This window comes from Egretta garzetta, unplaced genomic scaffold, assembly GCF_000687185.1.
Source record: "Egretta garzetta isolate BGI_Z169 unplaced genomic scaffold, ASM68718v1 scaffold154, whole genome shotgun sequence".
NCBI lineage: Eukaryota > Metazoa > Chordata > Aves > Pelecaniformes > Ardeidae > Egretta > Egretta garzetta.
This window is the reverse complement of record NW_009259600.1, coordinates 5215475-5233544: the sequence shown is the minus strand read 5'-3', so window position 1 is coordinate 5233544 and position 18070 is coordinate 5215475. Positions and strand designations below refer to the sequence as shown.

At 50.2% G+C, this 18070-nt stretch overlaps 1 long non-coding RNA gene across 2 annotated transcripts; it reads right to left on the bottom strand.

The window, feature by feature from the left end:
• Positions 1–223: 223 nt before the first annotated feature.
• On the bottom strand, positions 224–18064 carry LOC118452237. 2 transcript variants are annotated; one of them, XR_004841938.1, is made up of 4 exons: positions 17754–18064; positions 17131–17303; positions 16276–16409; positions 224–3769 (listed from the first exon to the last, which is right to left on the bottom strand). It is a non-coding gene; the product is annotated as an uncharacterized LOC118452237 (long non-coding RNA). The 2 variants fall into 2 exon arrangements; XR_004841937.1 differs by lacking the exon at positions 224–3769 and adding an exon at positions 14423–15356.
• Between the last annotated feature and the right edge of the window lie 6 nt (positions 18065–18070).

The following is an 18070-nucleotide window of genomic DNA, read 5'->3' as shown; positions in this document are numbered from 1 at the left end:
TGTTGATGCAACCCAGCATCCTCTGTTGGCTTTCTTCGCCACAGCAGCACGCTGCTCACTCATAATGAGCTTTCTGTTCACCAGGACCCCCAGGTCCCTTTCCACAGAGCTGGTCCCCAGCTGAGTGGATCCCAGCCTGTGCTGCACTCCTGGATTATGTTTTCCCAGGTACAAGACCTTACACTTGTCCTTGCTGAACTTCATAAGGTTCCTGTCAGCCCACCCTTCCAGCCTGTCCAGATCTTCCTGCAGGGTGGCTCTCTTGACACCTTCAGCTGGATAACGTCAGGGCCCATCGATTTGTAGGGGTCAAGCTCATGTAATAGTTCACAGACCAACTCTTCCTTCACTGGTGGTGGGTCTGTGTTTGCACCAACCTGGATTTTTGTTCCCAAGGCCCGGGTCCCAACAGTGCTGGTAAAGGCAGAGGTGAAGAAAGTGTTGAGAACCTCTGCCTTTTGGGCATTGTGGGTGACTAATTCACCTCTCCTGTTTAACAGCAGGCCAATGTTTGCCTTCTGTTTCTGCTTGTTGTTTACAGACCTGAAGAACCCTTTCTTGTAGCTTTTGACATCTCCGGCCAATTTCAATTCAAGCTGAGCTTTTGCTTTTCTAACTGCATCCCTGCACACCCTGGCAATGCCCTTGTAGTTCTCAATGGGTGTTCGTCTGCTGACAAAATATTGTATTAAAAACTCCATCCCTGGAACTGAAATAAGGGTGAAAATTGGGCTCTTGGAGGCCTCTCGGTTTGGGCAGGCAGTGGATTTGCCCACATTCCTTCGGGACTCTCTTCAGGAGTGTGCACGGGTCCCATTCACCCATGCAGCCGGCGATTCCCACCAGAAACGCCACTGATTTCAACTGGACAAAACACAGCAGAGCTCCCTGCTGCCTAAAACCCCATCCCCGGCCCTCAGTCTATCACAGAGCTGATTCGATGCCTCTCAACAGCCGGGGCTGGACTGCAGAGGCAACTCTGATTTCAGGGAGCTGGGCTGAGCTCCTGTGGTCAGAGCTCCCATGGTTTTGCACGGCAGCCAGGCACCTCCGACGTCTGTTTGCAATGCCATGCTGCGTTGAAAACACCCAAGCAAGCCTGGGGCTGCTGCAGCGCTGCCTTTGCCACCGTGTGGGTCGAAAGTGAAAACCAGGAAACGAGGAATTAAAGTGATAAAGCACAAATGTCTGCGACGCGGGGAGCACCCAGATAGGGTATGTTCCCAAGGCAGCCCTGTGAGCCAGCTCCCTGCGGGGTGACGGTGCCTCACCTACCCTGCCCCACTGCCCAGCCCTGGCCCCCCACCCCAGCTCCCCATCCCCTCCTCCCCAGGGCACCCCCTGCCCAGCCCCAATGCTCACTTATTCCTTACTTAAAAGCAGCCAGGAAGAGCTTTACCCCATGCATCAAAGGCTGTGATTGAGGAGCGCCGTGACCTGAAGTGCTCTGCTCCAGTACTTGGGGAGCAGGGACACGTTACCTGAGCCAGCTTTCCTCTTCCTCCTGGTTAATCAGTGCTAATTGATTGATCGGGGCTCACCCCCACCCTTCTCAGAAGAAGAGAGGCAGCACCGTTCTGTCTCGACGGAGCACATGTAATGTATTTGCTTTCAGAAAGCTGTTAGCATCCTTTCGAAAGCAGCTGGGCACGCTCCCCAGCATAACAAGAAATCATCATTTAAGTGAGATGGGGGTTGGCCACGTGCCTATAAATTACTCCGACACCTCTGCCCGGAGCGGGACCAACAGTGAGCGTGCCCAAGTGCCACTCAGGTGTGACGGCCATGTGCTGCCAAGAGCCTTGAAACCCTCTTCCCCGACCTCCGGCCGCACCAAAGCCTCTTGGTGCATTTAGCGTGTGCCATCTGGGACAGCTTTTTCCATCAGCCTTCCCCTGGGGGTGCAAGGGATCGGGAGCACAAAAATGCTATGGGAGCACAAAAATGGTATGGGGACCTGGTGTTTCTACCAGGGGGCACTGGGGAGGACGGCAGGCACCTGGCGGCCCCGCAGAATGGGGCAGGGAGGGGGCCCGAGGCACCCACCCACTGCTGGGGAAGGAAGCGGTGGTTTTCGTCAGCGGCAGAAGGGGAAATCCAGCCAGACCGTGGCTTCGTCAGTGCCTGAGCCTCCCAGGGGGCCACGTCATCTTGCTGAAAAAGGAGCTCAGGTGCTGGGAAAGTTAAAAATTGACTTGAGGTTATTTTAGTCACTGGCCACAAGCTGGTAGTGGAATTATGGGCATGAAGGTGATGCCCCCGCCGCATGGCACCCAGGGGAGAGGCTGCCTTTGCTCCCGCGTGCCTCGTCCCCTCTTGCCCCTGGCAGCGTGGCGCAGGGGACCCTGCCGCTGCGCCCCCCTCGCCTGCCACCACTCCTCCACCTGCACCCAGCCCAGGTCCCGCTCTCGGGCACCGCCACCCCATGTGCCACTGGCAGTCTGCGGAGGGAGGGGACATGCCTGGGGGCCATGCCTGGGGACCATGCCTGTGGGGTGAACCACTGGGCTGGTGGGAGCAGGCTGAGGCTTCTTGATTCAGTTATCCCCATCCAACTGGGAGCGGTCTTGGGCAACCCTCCAGGGAAACACATGGTTTAGAGGTGAGGCTGTCCTCAAGTGCCATCATTTTGCACATTTTGACATGGAAAGAAGAGCACCTCCCACTCTGTGGCCACAAGAAAGGGGATGGCAGGACCCCAAGAGACCTCGGCCCCCCTGGGCAGAGGGGCAGCGCTGCCAGGAAAATAAAGTGAGTTTAAAGGTGCAGCAGCATCCTCCCTTGCTCCGTGAGTGTCGCAGGGTACGACCATTTGGGGGTCAGCAAAAGGAGATGAGCAGTTCTGGACAACCTTCCCAGTTCTGCTGCTACCTTCTTTTTAAAACCACTGAAGGGTGTGAAGGAGCAGGGAGGAAGCCAGAGAAGCGGTGAAGGCTGTGATCTGAGATTTGTGTGCCATCGATTCATTGCTCACGGAACAGGGATGGCAGTTAGCTGTCTAAGAAGTGGAGCCTGAAGGACAGCTCAAGGAAGGAGCTTTTTCACATAAAATAAGCCGTTCTGGATTGCTGTGGTCACCTACATGGTACAAGACATCACAGGACAAAAAGCTGGGAGAGACAACCTGCTTAAACTCCCTTTTAAGTCACATACCCTAAACATGACTTTACACCACATGTTGTTTCGGACGGACGAGCTGCCCCGGTCGGCAGGGAGGATTCTCCAGCTTCCAGGAGAAAGGACCTCTCGGGATGTAGGCTTGTAACCAGCAGCTTGAATTCAGCTTGTCAAATAAATGTGGGTCAGATTCAGGCTAAAGTAGTAGTTGTACGGGTGAAACAAGAGAGGTCTCCAGATCCACACAGCTTGAACTCCAGGGGAAGCTGAGCCCACCCTCACACGTTCAGTCCGGAGATGTAGTGAAGTAGAGACCAGCAGCATATTTTGGACATGAATCAGATGTTTCCAGAAACATATGCAATTTTTGAGCTTCAACCAGCTTCTGGTTCAAGCCCACCTGTGATTTATAGTCCTGCTTTTCAAAAGAGGAGGCAGTGTTTTGGGGCAGAGTGCCAGACTGGAACAACTTCAGGCTCAGCAACAGACCTTGCACGAACGTAGGCATGTTTCCAGCGACCTCATTTTTTGGAAGGGCTGCCCTCTCTCCTTGTCCTCAGCGGATGGTCCTCTTGCGAATATCTGCTGGCTCCCTGTTTGCACTTAATCTTAAGGATTTTTAATCCAAAGCACCGGTCAGGACATACACCACCTGCAAGAACATATTGCAAAGCCCGTAAAACTGCAAGGAGTGTTGATTATCATAGAATCATTTGGTTGGAAAAGACCTTTAAGATCATCAAGTCCAACTGTACCTGTCCACTACTGAACTATGTCCCTAAGCACCTCATCCGTCCATCTTTTAAATACCTCCAGGGATGGGGACTCAACCCCTCCCCTGGGCAGCCCCTTCCAATGCTTGACAACCTTTTTCGTGAAGAAATTTTTCCTAATATCCAATCTAAACCTCCCCTGGTGCAACTTGAGGCCATTTCCCCTCATCCTATCACTTGTTACTTGGGAGAAGAGACCAACACCCACCTCACTACAGCCTCCTTTCAGGCAGTTGTAGAGGGCGATAAGGTCTCCCCTCAGCCTCCTCTTCTCCAGCCTGAACAACCCCAGTTCCCTCAGCCGTTCCTCATATGACTTGTGCTCCAAACCCCTCACCAGCTTTGTTGCTCTCCTCTGGACATGTTCCAGCACCTCAATGTCTTTCCTGTAGTGAGGGGACCAGAACTGAACACAGTGAGATGCAGCCTCACCAGTGCCGAGTACAGGGGAAGGATGACTTCCCTGCTCCTGCTGGCCAAACTATTCCTGAGACAAGCCAGGATGCCATTGGCCTTCTTGGCCACCTGGGCATGCTGCTGGCAATTAGCTATAAAGCTCTTGAGCCAACCTTATGTAAATGCTGTCATTGGGCTATAATTCTCCATTCAGCTCTCCAGGCAGGCTCCTGCAGATAGGCTCTCGTTCCCTTCTGGATTGTTACTGGACTTTCGAGAAATGCTTCGATCCTTGTTGTGGCCAGAGAAATGAATCTGCCAGGTCTACCTGGCAGGCTCCATCATACAGTGCACTGAGCGCTCCAGCCTCAGGCCAGCAAAGTGAGGATGTGCCCTGTATAAAGCACATGAAGATTCCTGCAGAAGTCAGTGTAAAGAGCCAGCAGCCTCCAGATCAGGCCACCAGCAACCCATGAAGGAGGAGCCATCAGGTGGCAAATCCCGTCATCGCTGGCTATGGTTCTTCAGAGCGATGAAGCGGTGAGTCATGGTCCAAGCAGTCAGTTCTCAGCCCATACACCTTTGGTCTGTAACGCTGGTTTTCACTGCAAACATTTTAAGTTGCTCCAGTATGTGCCTCACCCTTCTTATTTATAAGAATTAGTGAGGCCTTTCATGGGGGGGGGGGGAAAAGGGTTTCCTTTTAAAGCAAGGAAATGATGACAAAGCAAGAGATACTGGTGGTTAAAAAAAAATATAGCTTGCCTAGCAAAACAGCTCTCTTACTATCTCATCAACATGGCACAGACAGGAGAAATTATAAATAGCAGCAGTGGTAATGCCTGGGAGCTGCATCTTGGCACCGCTGCCTCTGGCCACCTCTTTTTGGCTCCAGTTCAGAGTGACGCAGGGGCCAGCGATAGCAGCTAGATGGAAAATGCCCACCAGCGCTCTGACCCCCGCTCCGGCAGGGCCGGCCCCGAGCCGAGTGCTCCGGGGTACAGCAGGCAGGTGTGCCGCTGATGCTCGATCCCAGTCGAAACAGCAGTGGAGAACAAGGCTCTTTTGTTAGGAAACGTGCATTTTCTTGGTGCAACCAGCTGAAAGGCACAAAGGGAAGAGCCAGGAGATGGAGGAGGAAATTGTTTTGAACTGGTTGTCCTGATACTTGAGATGACAGTGTATAATGCAGCCTTGGCTACCATAATCCCTGTTCACAGCAGGGAGAAAGGCTTTGTGCCATTACTACAATATTGGACTAAAGGCAGGCAGGAAGAGAGCCAGGAGAGCCTCTGAGGGCTAGCTCCCACACCAAAGCTGGGAAAGGGGGGGGTCTCATTTATTCAATTCTATTGGGAAGGCTTCATTAAGAGTGTAGCTGTGTTTAGGAAGCAGCCTGCGCACCTTCCTGTTGCTTGCCTATTTTTTCAAAGATGTTGGAGACATGGCTGTATAGGAGCACTTCATTGCAAGACCCTTGTGATACGGGACAGACATGGACCCCCAGACCCAGCCAGGTATTCCAGAGTGGCTGCAACAGGGTCCCACTTTCTTTTGGGTTTCAGACTATCACCCACCACTGTGAGGTGATGCGCAGCAGATCAGTCCCAACCGATGGCTCAGCAGGTGGACAGTAGCTTGGGAGCTTTGGTAATCTGAAACGTGTTACCTTGTTCAGGGCCAGGCCAAGCTCAGCAGATGGATAGGAACTTGCTAACTTAACTTGAATGATTGCTTCAAATCCTGCATCCCTAGCCTAAGATCTGTATTTCTGCCAAGGTACTCACTCCTGGCTCCAAAATTGAGGCAAACTTCCCTGCTTGCCACCTATGTGAAGGCCATCTCATTGATCAAGTGAAAAGCGCTGAGTGCATCTCCTCCAGCCCACTACAGCCATGGGCATACGGAGCGGCCGCGCACCCCAGCAGGGCTCCCACAGCGTCCCCCCGCTTGCAGCAGAGTCTGGCCATCACAGTGCTGGCTGGTTGCCTGACACTCCGAAAAAAAAAAAGGGTAACTGGACCAAAAATACAGGCCCAGCTTATTTCCAACAGATGCCCTCACTGACAGGTTGGTTGTGACGCCTACTGATGTTCAGTCTGGAAATCACCCTTGGGTGCGGATGCATGGCACTCCCCGTTTCGTGGCTGGCACAAGGAGGCAGCGTGTGCTCCAGCCCCTCGGTGGGATGTGAGACATTCTGCACCAAATATAAGACCAAGCTTGGACCCCTCTGCTCCCGTTTTGTCTTCAGAGCCGATTTCCTCAGCAACTGAGAGAGAAATCACGCAGAATCTCCACAATGACAAGAGGAAACACTTAAAAAACAGGCTTGTGGCTCCAAACCACTGGCGCAGTAGCTGCTTGCAGGTGGAGGGCTGGGGCATGGGAAGCCGTGCCGGGCTCCGAGAGCTGGTGACTCATGTTCTGCAACCACGTCCTGGCCACAAACCTCTGTGCCAGCAGAGCGTAGGGCAGCAACTGAGGGGCTCCAAACAGCCCAAGCAAGCATCCAGGGATCTGGCAGGAAGCTGAGCAAGAGACAATCCAGAAATTAAATTAAAAAAGCAAAAACGGTAACTCGGAGAAGAGGAAATTCTTGGATGGGGCTTTTCTTTTGACCATCTTGCAGAGGGGAAAAAGGAGGATGAAGAGAAGCGATTTGCAGGTGCCTGTGGTGTGAGCAGCGCGAGGGGTGGGAGGGGAGGCTGCAGAGAGCCCCACCGCCAGGAGCAGCGCTGCCAGTGAGCGGGGCGAGGGCTTTCACCCACCCGGGCAGCAGGGTTCAGCTCTCCCTGTGGCCCTTTGGCTGGCATCAAGTACTGGCATCCGCAGGTTGCTCAGAAATGCTCGGAGGCGGCCCGAGGCTGCGCCCTGCCTCCACTACGTGCCCGCAGCCCGTCGCCTTAGCCAGGACTCAGTATCTTCAGGAAACCTCCTTCCACCACGTTTTCTTCCCCCGTGGCGCAGCCAGGGGATAGCAATGTGGAAGGAGGGCAGGGCGCCCAGCTGCTCTGACTTGCTCTGTTCAGGGTAACAGCAAACTCCTTCCTTCAGGGAAGGGAGCCGCACAGCCGGTTGTGTCTTCCCGCCTTCTGCACTTTCTCACCACACAACCCTGCTTTCTGATAAACCCAGCGGTACATGTCAGGACCCCCGTTTGCTCCCCGGCAGCAGGAAATAGTGGGTAAATCCTGGCTATAGAAATGCTGGCTTTCATGGGGGCCCTGCGATGAGAACAAAGGTGGAAAGGGGATAGGCAGGAAAATCAAAGTGCTGAGATGGGCAACAGGTACGGGTAATTGGACCTTGGGTACAGGGTGGAGGTAAACCCCTTTCCAAGATAACAAAAATACAGAGGAGAAAGCCTTTCATCCGGGTGCTGCAGCCCCAAACAGCCACCATTTGGCTACAGTGGCAGGAGGCTTCATCTATCACAAAGAAACGAAGGTGGGGCAAACACGTAGAATTATATAGAAAATAAGGACTGCCAATTCTTTCCAAATTGTGACACTCGTGCCTTACTGGTGTTGGTCCCTCTGGAGCAGAATACAGGGTTGTTTTCATTCTCAAATCGACAGAGATTACTCAGAAAGTGAGAATGACGAGCCCTGGGAAGCCAGCCTTATTTTTCGGCTCCACATTCCCATAGCCCAAGGGCAGCTGCAGATATTTCTGAGGAGCTGTTTCTGCAGCAATTTTTGCGATGACTTCCACCTGGATTTGGGGAAGTTTTTGGGTTATAATCTGGCAACGTCCTGGCTGTGCCCCTGTGGAGAAACTGAGATGTTAAATCTGAGCTGCCCAGCCAGGTCCTATGAAGATGGGGAAGGGGACTTGCTTTTATGCAAAACAGCTAAACCAGTGATAACTCTGTTTTGAAGATCAGTAACCTGGGTGCAGCAGCGCTGTTGCAGGAGGCAGAGGTTGTTGTTATCCTCCTTTCCTCTCCAGGGAGGCTGTGCTGCTCCAGGGAGGCACACAGAGGGACTGCTGAACAAAACCCGGTGTGAGCCCCACGGGGCAGCGCTGTCAGCAAAGAGATGGAGGAGTTTGAGCTCGCCCAGTCCTCCCTGTTCAGCTACACCAGCATCAGCACCCTCAGGCTTTGTACTTTGCAAACATGATATAGAAGATGATTTTGGATCACTGCGCTCTCTGTTTACTGCAGATCCCTTGGGAGTCTGCCAGCACACTGTACTGATACCTGCTTATTCATGCCCATGCGGCATGCACCACAGGCAAAGGGCATGAAAACATCAGCAGCAGAGCTGGAAGGTGCAGCTGGATGAAACAGGCTTGTTCTTACGGAGAAAAATCCCTGACACAAAAAAAAAACCCCAAATGTTGTAGAATATCCATATGTAAGCCAGATCCTGGTGACTATCAACGCGCTGTTGTTTGCCTTTGCATTTCTGCCTATCCAGATCAAAGCGCGTGTTCACGAAGACTTTCACACTCAAGTGCTCTGAAGTACCTGAGCATCCCTGCCCTCAGCACTGGGGCACCTGACCTGTGGAAGACCTTCACGCCTTGCAGGAGGCGCAGCCCGGGCTGACAGCGGGGGAAGCTGGCAGCAGCAGATTCCCACCAGGCGAAGATCTGCACTGGGGCAGCAGCCCCTGTGCTGGCTGGACCTCCCCTCCACGCCCAGCGCTGTGTCACCTTTGGCAAAAGTGCTGGGTCCCTCTGTGCCACAGAGGGCATCTACGTGGCTCAGTCTCTGGCACCCTGCACCAGCCAGAACCATTCACAAATTTTTGAGCTCTGGATTAATATTCAGTCTGCATTTCATAAAGGTAAGAGAATTGTATAATCCAGAGGCCTGTTTTTTCCCAGAATCCCCAGGTAACCTCAATCAAATCTAGCTGAGATGCCTCAGAGATACTGCAGTTCCTATAAATGTACTGACAATCAGTGGCCGGGTAGAGAAGAGGGTTTCAGTGACCCTGCCCATGGAAAGGGAGGCCAAACTCACCTGGTAGCAGCTCAGTTTGATGGCAGACGCCGAGCCACTTGGCACATGCACCAGCCACCCCTCAGCATGTGGGCGCCGCTGGGGTGGCCCTGCCACCGCCTGCCTCTGGCCCGGCAGCAGCATTGCTGGCAGTGAGATTTAGTGGGCTGGGCAGCTCAGGGGAGGTTGGGAGCCCGGTTTTATCCATTCCACCGCTCAACAGCTTGTTTCCTGATGCTTTCAAAAAGTGGCCGCTTGCAGTGCATGGAAAGCATCCAGTTCTGGAGCCCTCAGCACAAGAAGGACATGGAACTGTTGGAGTGGGTCCAGAGGAGGGCTACAAAAATGATGCGAGGGCTGGAGCACCTCTCCTATGAGGACAGGCTGAGAGAGTTGGGCTTGTTCAGCCTGGAGAAGAGAAGGCTGCGGGGAGACCTGATTGCGGCCTTTCAGTACTTCAAGGGGGCCTATAGAAAAGATGGGAACAATCCTTTTAGTAGGGCCAGCTGTGACAGGACAAGGGGTAATGGTTTTAAACTAAAGGAGGGTAGGTTTAGACTGGATATAAGGAAGAAATTCTTTACTATGAGCATAGTGAAACACTGGAACAGGTTGCCCAGAGAGGTGGTGGAGGCCCCATCCCTGGAAACATTCAAGGCCAGGTTGGATGGGGCTCTGAGCAACCTGATCCAGTTGAAGATGTTCCTGCTGCCTGCAGGCGGGTTGGGCTAGATGACCTCTAGGGTTCCCTTCCAACCCAAAACATTCTATGATTCTATGATAAAAGACAATTGCTTTTCCTACGTTCATATGGTATCACTTTGGAATGTTTTTTGCAATGTCATTTTTAGTAGCTGTTTCTATTTCATTTTCCTCTCTCTTTGGGTTTACCTGCACTCATGCTACTGTGATTAAGAATCACTGGCCATTTAATGGTTCACCTTTCATTTTAAGCAGACACCTTTAGAGTTCGCTTGCCCACAGGATTTTGCCACTTCCTCAATGGATGACAGCTAACGCCCTGTGCTTGTTCAGGGGGCTCTGTCTGTACGGATAGAGCAAGTACAGACCTGGGGGAAGGCAGCAAGAGAATGAGCAAATGCAGCTGCAACTAGGATGGAAGAAGTGTTTGCCTCCGAGTAGCTGAGGATGCTCCCCAGACTATGCAGTCCAAGCAAAGGGGGCACCATAAGCTGTTTTTAAAGCCCTTGTTTTGCGCTAAGCCTGCAGTGCTGGGCTAGATGCAATCCCCTCCTTGCTCCCTTTCTTCCAGTCCCATTTTGGATATGTTATATACAGCCCTGATGCCATGCTTTGCCCTCCCCTTTTCCTCCTAGCCCTCAGCACAGCGTGGAGCAGAGCTCCTGCCACACCACCTTGCACCCATGGGCACCTACTCCTGGCCAAGGCTGAGCGAGGCCAACGTTGCAAGAGACTGCTGATACCTTGCTTCCCTGGGTCCAGTCACCTGCACCCGGGTCTCTCGCTACATTCATCAAACACACCAACTGTTCACCAGGAGGCTCTCAAGTGAGCTGGAGAGGGAACAAAATGCCATCACAGCTATGGGTTTGGTATTTCTCACCAATACAGACATAGGCTGGAAGGTATGGATGGATGCTGAGGACACTGAGGGATGCTCGGAGCAGGGTGAACATTTCCAGAAAGCAGAAAAGCACCAAAATGTTCAGATACCTCTAAGCCACCCAGAAGCAGCATCTGCCACAGACCTCAGCAGCCAGCGCTTTTGCTCTGCTCCTCTGCAGGGATGACTGGAGACTCAAGCAGTCCCAGATCAACACATCCTTGAAAAATCACAGTTTATCTGCTCCAGCTTCCCAGTGTCAAAGTAAGGCAGTGAGTCGCCACCTTTCCTAGGAAGGGTGGGGAATTTGTAGAGTGTTATGTTGTTTGCTAATTTGTGCATTACCCAGCATTTTGTTACCCGCCCTTTGGGGCTGCAGGTGACTGGACTGGTTTAACTCCTGTACCAGGGGGAGCAGCATCCCTCTCAGCTGGGAGGAGAAGCTGATGAGGCGCCAAGGATCACCCCTGTGGTCATCTCAGTGGGTAGGAGAGCTCCTGCTCCGTTTCCAGCCCAGTTCTCCTCTTCCTCCACTCACTGTCTCTGTTTCTTTGCCGACTTGTACAAAGCCCAAGAGGAAAGAAAGAAGCTAGCCTGGCAAGAGGGACTGGAGGCAGCTCTAGGAGTCTAAACCAATGCCCTTACAAGACACAAAAGTGAAGCGTGTTTTATCTAATGCTAATAACGTGGATTTTGGCCTTCAGAGAGACCGAGGTGCTTAGCCAGAGACCCACCATCTATTTTGCCCTGCCATTTGGTTGAGATAAATGGGAGAGAAGCCAAACGTTCAATGTTAAATCCTTACCCAGGCACCTCTTAGGGCTTTCCCTCAAATCTCTCCTGCTCTGGAGAAGGGTCTGCTCCCCCTCCTCCTGGCAGTCATTGAAATCCTCTTCCCATCAGATGACTCCCCAGCACCGGGGCCTGAAGCCCCTCTTCACACATCACCTCCCTCTTCAAAACCTTTCGCCAAGTCAACCCTTTCCGTCTCTCTCCTTCCCTTCCACTCTCCCCCTTTTTTTGGGTAAAACAGGGTGACCAAACAATTAGCGCTAATTATTCCTCCAGAATTTTTCTGCAAAGGACATAGTTTCACAGGAGGCCAGAAGGCCAATTAACATTTTATCAGCACTGGAACAGTCTCCCTTTGTCCCTATGCAAGAACCCTGCTGCTTATCTTGAGTCAGCTTGGACCCTGTGAGCAGACTTAAGTCACTAAAACATCCTAAACTAACTCATTGCAAAAAACGTCCACCAAACCCCAACCCTTAAGAGGGAATTGGTCAGGACTGCATGGGCTGGAGAAGGTGAAAAAGCCATGAGGACAAGGGAAGAAGGGGGCAGGGAAGGGGAATGGTCAGTCTCCTCTCAGTGCCAGCAAGTCACTGGGTACATTCAGCTGCTGGTGGAACCACAGTCAGTGGTCAGTCAGTGCCCTCTAAAGGATGGCCGAGCAGGGCCACACTCACAGCCTTCTCCGAAAACACCAGGTTTGGCCATGCTGTGTCCCAGCTGTACTCCAAAACACATTAGAAGCCATAGACACCACAAAGCGCACCTGAGCTGAACAGGTATTATGATATATAGAATCACAGAATCATCTAGGTTGGAAAAGACCTTTAAGATCATCGAGTCCAACCTAACAATGTCAGCACCCTACTTCCCACCTCTTACAAGTAAGAACATTATTATAAGGCAGTTATTAATTGGCAGTACAATCCCTTTGAACTGAGAGAAACGCTCTGCTGCGGCATCAGTGGTGGAGAGGGGAACGGGCTCAGCTTTGGCCAGAAAGCCCATGTCACGGGAGCCTGGCAAGATCTGCGAAGTCCTGAGCAGGCACAGCATTGTGGAGCCGATGGGCATAGACCAAGGTGAGGAGCGAGAGTTCAATCAAGCCAGCACAGACTCAATAGGAGCTCATTCAAGTACAACGCTCGTTTTGAGGGTCCCATAAGGGCTTATCGTCACCAGCCACCTCCTCCTGCTGCAGTGTCTCCAAGCCCTGCACAAGTCTTCCTCAGCAGACATCCTCCCCATGCCACCCTGCCACCACAGAGCCACCACCAGCGCAGCAGCTCCAGGCTGCAGGAGGCAGTGTGGCCACACACGGAGACTAGCCCGGCCCCACCACCCTGGCAGCCTCCCTGCCTCTCCCTGGCTCAGTCTCGTGCAGTTCTGTGAATCATATTCTACTTCAGTTTTGTTTCACCTTTTGTTTTCCGTCTTTGTACTTCGTTTTCAAAGTCCTCGCGCTTTTCTTTGGCTCACCATGTGAACTGAGATAATTACTTACGGGTTGCCAGGGCCTGCAGGGCTGCCCTAGAGGAGCTGCAGGCTGACATTTCAGAGCCAGCAGGGTTCTAGCACTGAGTTAGAAGATGCCAGGCTAGTGATTCAAAGGTGGCAGGACTACGATAAAACGGTTAAAGGGCCTGGACTGAGACCTGTGAGAAAAGTTTAGGGGAAAGCATCATCCATGGAATAAGAAACACAGAAATACATCCTGCGTATGGGCAATCTCAAGTCATAGTGAACACAGTGAATTTTTGTAGAGAAATTAGCCAAAGCATCCTTTGCAACTTGCTTCTTCCAGTTCTCAATGGCAGATGAATGAACTGCAGCTGGCTCAGTGAGGGTCCATGTTTTCTCTCAGGCAACACACCATTATGCTGCTACCATCAGCCTTTTGCAAAGGGAATATACACACAAAACCCCCACAACACAGAAGGACTGGCACCCCATCATGCACACAGTGTGCACGAGGCAGAGCAATAGCAACTTGCTCTGAAATAGGGAGTGGCAGAATGGCACGTGCTGGCACAAAACCCACTATCATCTGTACGTGCTGGTCTGCCCCACTCATGGATCCAGCACAAGATGACCAGCATGAACACTTTCCAACGTGTATCCTGCAAGAGACACATGGTTTTGTGGAAGGGGAGAGGAGGAAAGGAAGGAAGGAAGGGGAGAGGAGGAAAGGAAGGAAGGAAGGGGAGAGGAGGAAAGGAAGGAAGGAAGGGGAGAGGAGACTGCAAAAATGGGCTGACACAGTGTTCTCACTTGGGCAGAGAATGGACCAGGACACCTACAGTACGTCCTTCCGGTCTCTTAGGAAGGAAGGAAGGGGAGAGGAGGAAAGGAAGGAAGGAAGGGGAGAGGAGGAAAGGAAGGAAGGAAGGGGAGAGGAGGAAAGGAAGGAAGGAAGGGGAGAGGAGGAAAGGAAGGAAGGAAGGGGAGAGGAGGAAAGGAAGGAAGGAAGGGGAGAGGAGGAAAGGAAGGAAGGAAGGGGAGAGGAGGAAAGGAAGGAAGGAAGGGGAGAGGAGACTGCAAAAATGGGCTGACACAGTGTTCTCACTTGGGCAGAGAATGGACCAGGACACCTACAGTACGTCCTTCCGGTCTCTTCCTCTGCCCGCCCCGCCCCCCCCATTCCGCATCTCTAACAGTGTACTATCTGCCATAACCTAGGTGTTTGCATAGAAATACGGCAATAGCTGTTTCCCCAAGCACACAACGCTCACCAGTCACTGCGTGGCACTTCAAGCGCATGTAGGAACAGCAGCATGATACTCAAATGTTTTTGCTTCAAGTATTTGGGGAGATATGAGGGGAAAAATTCTGTAATATTCCTGACCCAACTCAGCTCAGTACCTTCCCATTCCCCCAGCTTTGCTTGGCATCAGGGAAACCAATCCCACCACACAACCTGTTGCTTTGTTTGCTTCAGCCACGTTATAAAGTAATTAACTGTTACCTTTCCCATGTCTGCCAAACTGACTTCTCCTTCACAGGTTCAGTAAAGGAAACAGACATACTGTTCCCTGTACGAGCAAAGAATACTCATCAAATAGCCCCAAAAATAAGCAAAACTGCTTTTGCCCATGTTCGAGAAGATTCAAAATGCAGAGCTCTGAAGTCTTGATGTTGGGGTGGGTTTTTTTTCCTTTTTTCTTTTTATTTTTTTAATAAACAAATTACTCAGAATTTGGGATTGGCTCTGCTCAACAGATTATCTAGTGCTGAAAAGCCTGTCTGGACTAAGTAGGCTATTAAAAGCAAACAGCATTATCAGCTAGGCACTCAGTTTAAAGCAACCGGCACTCCCCTTGGAAAGGTACACGTTCTTCCTTATCTCTTTACACAGACCATCAAGGCTTTAGCTTTCACAATGCAATTTTAGCACACGGCATTGCTCTGTAGCTAAACAGAAAAGGAAAACTCCAAGATGTGAAAAAGATCGATGCAGTTTCTGAACTCAGAAACACAGCGTGTGTATTCTGAACAACAAAACTTTTTAAAATCAACTATCAGCTGTGTTAATTAAAAAAAAAAAAGTCTTCAATATTCGCACTTTTCAGATACAATTTAAAAATGCTTCCTGTGGCTAACTACAAAGCTGGGTTTGCATCATTTCCAACAGCTTACTGCAATCCATCATGTATCAAAGTTGTAATTCCTAGGCAACAGAGAGGAAATTTATTGAAGTCTGAACACATTTCAATAAATTCCCGATTCCCATGACAGCCTAGAATAAAAAACAATTGCATTCACAAATCATAATACCATTGGCACAAAAGAAAAATGTTGTATCTGCTTAGAGCTTTAAGTTACAAAAGATCCTATTTAACTTTGGTAGAACTTGGGGTTTAGAAAACATGCATCTGCGTAGTCTAAATCGTTAATCAATCACTGTGAGGGGAAAATGCTGTGTAAACTTTGCTCCTTTTCCTATTTGATAGTTCTACCAAGATTTAGCTGAAAGGAGGCGACGTGTCTATCAGGTAAGTCACCTTATCTGGATTGTGAAATACTTCAAAGATTTATAAAGAATTATTGCCCCTCATTCAATTCCTGTTTGGCCTAGATTCTCTGAAGCTGACAAAGGAAACACTGAGTTACGTCTTCCAAGCTGAATCTCAAGCCTGGGGTTTCAAAAAAAAGCCGTTTCTGCGAAGAGGACCAACTTTGAGGCCCAGCCACACATACGTAAACCCAGCAATGACAGGGCATACACTGGGTCTGGGCAATAAGCCCGGCTGACGAGACAAGCGTGCTACAGCAACTTTTATCAGCCACTACGTAGAACTGGAGAGCGGCAGAACTAAAATGGATCTTGGAGAGACCCAGATGAGAATTATCAAGTAACACTCAACAGGGGCTCTCCTGCCAGGACCCCTTCCCAAATCTCACTTGGGGCTCTGGACTGCAGTTCTGGGTGGGCAATTACCAGAAGTCCTTTATGAGATTTAACCCCAAATGACTAACAGAATTTGCCAGCGCCAGAATCTAAAGCTTAATGCAATTCTTGTACCTCAACCACAAACCCATCCTTTCTTGTTGCCTTAAAAACACTGAGGCCACATCTTGAAAGGTAAGTTTAATGTGTTTGTTACAGGAAGAGAACAAGATAATTGTTTTGGGCACCATCAGCTAACTATACCTACCTCCTGCTGTGAAGGTTTTTTTCTCTCATAAAGGTTATCCAAATCTGGCAGTATGGAGGTGTGGGAGGAGTAGACAGCAAGACTTGTCCTAATCGTTACATCCTTGCCTCAAGTTGAAGCACAGTGAGTGCAATCTACGAGGACAAGACACAAGCAGCATGTTATTTTGCTGAAAGAAGAAATACAGTAAATGTTTCATTAAACAGTTTCAGTGCTTTTTAACAGTAATTTGAACTTTGCTGGATATCCATCTATTTTTACTGCCCCAATAGCATTTAGCGTTAGAAAACTCTGAAGTCAGACATTGTTAAGAGGCTAAGAGCAAGATCACCGAAAAGTCCCTCTCTGCTGAATAAAACTTGCAGATTTATTTTTTTTTTTTTTTTAAACTGTGCAAGAGAGAAGAAATGCCCTGCCATACTCTGGGCTCTTTCTTGCCATCATCCATGAGCACCGAGGACAGAAATGGAGTGACCTAACTCACCTGAAAGAGCAAGAACATGCCTAGGCAAGAAGCAGCATGTAAGAACTTGCCCAGCTGCCAATGACAGAGAAGAGCAAAAGAAACAGCAGCATGAAAAAGGAGTCTGAGGAAAGGAGGTATGCTGAAGAACAGAACCAGGTAAGGAAGGGGGAGAGCAGAACCAAGAACAGTACACAGAACATCCTAGGGAGGGCATTATAAACCAGTATTTAGAGATTTTATTTTTCCCCCTATAAAACCACATCAAACCTCACTATAAGATCCCATTGGCTCTGGCCGTTTGCATTGCTCGTCCAACCGAAGTAACCACTGCCATAGCAGGGCCAGCAGAAGGGGGGGGCTGGGGAGGGTGTTGAACGAAGATGTCATACTTTGCCATGAAACAGATGGGGAGATGCCAGTTCCGCCGTGGGTTTGGTGACCTCCAACAAGAGGCAGTAAAACTGCAGCAGCTGCTGAACGCAAGTGGAATCCTTCACATGTGACAGCAAAATACCAAAAGTACTCCCTCCTACGGCTCTATTTAAACCCAAGATGGCAAATGCTGGTGAAAGAAAAATAAAACAAGCAACGAAATGTAAGACAAGAAAATAAATCAAGATATGAAAATGCAGAGAAGTCTTCCTTTCTGTTGAAACCACACCAAAAAAATCCCCAAAAAAACACACAGAAGAAAAACTACATTAAAAATAAAAGAGCTGTTATCTCCAAGACTTCTGCAAATCTAAGATCTGGCTTCTTGTCTTATGTTGGTACTAATTTGATTTGATTCTATTCTTTTGTGAGAATCCGAAACACACTTTACTAGTTGGCAATAAAAAGCCCCATAGAATTCTAAAAGATAGGTGAAAGGCTTCATTTTTTTTTTTTTTTAAGACTGGAGAAGCTAGCTAAAAATAAACCAGCAGTGAGCCTGTCACAGGTTTTCCAAAATCCCCAGGATTGCTTCTTCTCTCTGAAACATTATTGATATGGCACAAGTCACAATACTCACTTGAGAAGCTTCTCATGGGACGTTATTGCCTTGTATCACCCCCCCCCAAAACTGCCTAGAATAATGGCAGATGCCTTACACGCGCGTTAAAACCACAAAAAAATGGACAGCTAACTCCCAGTACTATTGAAACTACACCCCAAACTTTTAATGTTTTGATACAAAACACAGCAACCCAAACCCACTCAACTCAAGGAACAACTAAGAGCAGAACCTAAATGCCCCGCTTCCGCTAAAACCGGCTTTGCCGGTCTATGGACAATCCTCCTCCTGCAGACGCAGCTCCCCATCTTCCGCCGGCCTCTTTATTGCTCCTC